Below are 4,359 nucleotides of genomic sequence, written 5' to 3' on the forward strand. Positions count from 1 at the left end.
ACATGTTACAATAGGAAAGCATGATAGTATCCATCGTCGAATGAGGACAACGGGGTCTAGCCATGCATCTTGATCACGGGATAGAAATAGAAGTCACAAATTGAGGAAGGTAACAGGTCTGACTTAACCTACGAGATTATGTTGGTCTAAGAATACACCCACTAGTGGCCTAGGGAGGTTGTAAAGGCGGTTGGACATCAGTGTACAATCTATGCAACAAGTCTCATAAGGAAAAGTGCCAGATGGGAACAAACATGTGCTTTCAATGCAGCCCGGGCTATCGTCAAATAATGCCTTTGGGAAATCCAAGGAAGTGAATCTAACACAGTTAAAGAAAGGGTTGGCTAGGAGCTGTCTATACATACACAAATTTTCCTTTCAGTGGATGAAGAGACCCAGAGACTCAAAAGGCTAGAGTTATCACACTACAAAAAAAAAAAAAAAAGCAGATTGGGCTCTTTTTATTACTAGCAACACTAATATAACTGGAAATAACATACATTTTTATTTCACTCGGGATCTTTGTGGCCAGCTGAAAAGAAAAGTGGAATTTAAGACTTTATCCTGCAAGTTTTAGTCGCCGGAAATAGTCTTGCCAAATACGTTAGCTTTAATAACTTATTACAGCGACTTAAGTTTGGCACAATATCCACCTCCATTAAACTTGACTTATTACAACGACTAGAAGTCGCTGTAATAAGTCTTTTAAATCCCATCCCTCACCTGCTTCTCCGTCACTTTCCCTACTTTCCCCCCTTCTATCTCTCTGTCTCTCTCTCGGGATTTCACATTCTGATGGGGATTTCCAATAGGTTCCACCGGCGACGTCTTCTTTCCGTCGTCTTCTCGTTAACGCCGGTAAGTTTATCTAACTCTCTCTCTCTCTCTCTCTCTCTCTCTCTCTCTCTCTCTCTCTCTCTCTCTCTCTCTCTCTCTCTCTCTAACTCTTGCTCAGATTCAAGGCATTCCGACATAAATGGTTATTCTCTCTTTGGTGTCGCCAAGGTTACTTCTTATATAGTGTGAGCTTACAAATTTCTGTTTGTATTTATCTGGTGTTAGATTTGTGTAGTCTTTTTCTTAGATGTTTATTCTTTTTCTTTGTTTTTGAGTAGTCCGATTTTCCTTCGATTTTTTTATTTTTTCTTAAATATGTATTCTCCAATAAATTCCGTTTCTTAAACCTGCACTCAATAAACTCTATTTCTATCTTCCTCGAATCTAAGTAATTAATGGTTGAAACCTGAAATTACTTCATCCAAAATGCTTGTAGATGTCCTATTTGGGTGACATATAATATCATGTTTAGATAAAGTTAATGTAGTACATCAGTGGGCTTTTGTGAACGAAGGGAACTTTGGTTTCGGCATTAATTCATGAGAGAACATTTTTGTGTCCTTTTAACCATTTATATGGCACTAATTGGTTTGGTGTTGACCTTTTCTGCTTTCTAGAACTTGCCTCTTGTTTGTATACCCAAGTAGTTGTCTGTAATACCAACTTTAAAGGCTTGTGAGCTCAAACCAACTGTAAATGTAAATTGTTGAGAATGGATTTAAAATAACTGTTATTTTTTGTTCTTTTATGAAATTGTGGTCATATTTTTTGGCTGCTTTGCTTTACAACACACACAAATAGAGTCTCACTAAAATCAAATCAGTCCATTTGATTTATGAGTTCTAGTACACACATGCATATAGTTTCAAATGCTAGTATGTGGCAAAGGAAATAAAAATGCTAGTAAGTAAACTGACTTCTTTCTCAACTAAATACCAAGTATTAACGGCTTGGATGAAAGCATCTTGAATTATTGTCCTATATCATTATATGCCTGCTTTCTCTGAACTGTCCTTGATGAAACCCTGGAAGAGAACGGAGAGAGAACATCAATTATTCATAGCACACTTAGTGCTAAAATATAAATCTGTGAGTAGGAGATGTCTTGGGGGTAACTAGCTAATAACATCAGGCTAAAGAACAAAGACCTTAGCATGTAATCTACAATGAAGAAAAAATTGGCTTATTGGATCTTTTGCCAAATACTAATTTTGAGATGCTAGAATAAATTGATTTGTAGTCTCTCTAGCAATCTACTGATTTAGTGGACCTAAAAACATGTCTTAGATGTACTGAGTATTTTTAATATTTAAATAAGTTTGTCCAGTGGTCCTTTCTGATTAAAACATTATTTTGGGTTTACAATTGTCACCATCATAATATGAATGATGTTTTCTTTGTGGAATCATGCTTATTTACTTCATCAATACAAATTTGAAAATCAGGGTGAAGGATTTACACATTATCATGCTGGAAAGTGGAATAGCTTTCTCATTATTTTGAATGCGAACGCTTATGAAATAATTGAAAAATAATCTTTGCAGTGTTAAGGTACTTAAATTTCATGCACTCCTTTTAGACAAATCAATAAATTTAAAACCTACATGTAAAAAGTAATTTTTTTTTTCCATAATGAACCTTATAATTTTTAAAAATAAATGCGCAAAATTTACTCATTAATATTGTACCTAGTATTTACTTTTATCAATATCGTATGCATCCAGAATTTGGTTGCGAGGGCAAAGATAGAAATTGGGACGGGCTGAGCAACTTGGTGCCAATTGGCAAATCTCCAGGAGAATCTTATATTATGTATGCTCACCTTGCTAAAAGCTAAAAATTAGTCAAAGTTTACAACTTGCAGAGAGAGAGAGAGAGAGTATCTAATCAATTTTTTTCCTTTTTTCCTAACTTTTAATTATGGGGTGTTGGCCTTTGTTTTTCTAGGAAATTGGACAAGACAGTTGCAGATTTATTTCCTAAATCTCACATCGTCGGTTGTTTGCACTTAGAAGCCTGGCCTTCCATTTAGGTTAATGATCAGAATACTAATGCAGTAAATTAAGGAGACCCATTTCCACTTCAATTGGAAATGCCAATAGTTCATTTTTTTTTTTATATAAGTAGAACGCCAATAGTACATTAGAAATGACAACATGGAAATTAAGTTGTTTATCATACTGGGCCTTGAGTAAGTCAGACAGTAATAATATTTTGCATTCCTCTCTGTAGTGGTTGAAGACATATACAGGCCGTGGAGGCAGCCATTACCCTCTATAGATGACATATACTTCATCCAGCCATCCAAAGAGAAGTAATTATCCTCCTTTTGGTAACTGGTTGTAGATACTCATAGTGATAAATGAGCAGAATTACATGCATTATACTTTTGGTTGGTTGAGGAACTCTTGGTTTTCATTTTTTAGTTGATATAGTTGCAAGAATTATGAAAGCCTGAATTACTCTAGCTTATGCATAGCCACTCTGTTTTTTAGTTGAATATTTGCTATATCATGCCTATGCTATCATTAATACTTCTCTCTATCCTGTGTTTTTGGGTCACATGCATGTGGGTTCATAGCACATTTGTATTCTGTGTGCAAGTACTGGAATTCTTTTTGTGGGGTACCCTGCCACTCTCTGTCATGTGAATTTAAATAGGCTATTGTGTTTCATAGCACAAGAGCATAGGTAGGGCCTTTCTTACTCTCTCTCTTTTGACTTTTTATTACCTATGATGCTTGTCATAATTTATTTTATTTCTCTGGTGACATTTTTTATTCACATAACATCTAAGATAAAAGTTATATTGTAACTGATATTTTAGATTTCTATGTTTTTGTACAGCCTTGGCTCGTATGATGAGACTGATAGAATAGTTGGGAAGACGAAGTAGATTTCTTCTGTTCTTATCCATCTTAGTATCTATTCTCCAAATGGTGTGTTACTAATTTAGTTTTGTTGTCAACTTTTTTGCCTTCTTGTTATTTGGGTTAATTTGTTATGATGTCTATGGAGTGCTACTATCAAACTCTTGTATTTTGTATGTGCTTTGTGGAAAGGTATGTTATTATGTTGTAATAATGACCAACCATGTTTCTTTTTTATAAAAAAGATTAATAAAAAATGGCAAGGAAACTCATACTCATGAAAGCATGTACAAGAGATCAGTACAAACTTATAATAATAGCATTAACTCTATTACAGTCCACTAATCAGTTAAAAAGATAAAAATTAATAGTGCCCTAGTGACAGTGAACATACTAATTTGGCTATGAATTGCAAGATATTCAAATGCCAACCATGTGTTGTCTTAAGCACAATTCAAGTTGATCATACCCAAAAGCCTTATAGCCACAAAAATTACTTGATACTGCAAGCCGTACAAAAGCCCCCCAATAATTTACAAAAGCCATGCTAAAAATAAAATAAAAAGCATCATAATATACCTTAAATGACCTTCATCATAAATCATGTTTCTTTTTTAACCCTTTATTTAAAAATGGAAACAAAATCATTTTC

The 4,359-nt window shown here is 34.4% G+C and overlaps 1 long non-coding RNA gene across 1 annotated transcript; it reads left to right on the plus strand.

Moving 5' to 3' along the window:
• The first annotated feature begins 755 nt into the window (after positions 1-755).
• LOC122294964 lies at positions 756-3,916 on the plus strand. Its single transcript, XR_006237817.1, has 3 exons — positions 756-858; positions 3,070-3,151; positions 3,685-3,916. It is a non-coding gene; the product is annotated as an uncharacterized LOC122294964 (long non-coding RNA).
• The last annotated feature ends 443 nt before the right edge of the window (positions 3,917-4,359 follow it).

The sequence above is a fragment of the Carya illinoinensis genome, chromosome 14, assembly GCF_018687715.1.
Source record: "Carya illinoinensis cultivar Pawnee chromosome 14, C.illinoinensisPawnee_v1, whole genome shotgun sequence".
In the NCBI taxonomy this organism is placed as follows: Eukaryota; Viridiplantae; Streptophyta; class Magnoliopsida; order Fagales; family Juglandaceae; genus Carya; species Carya illinoinensis.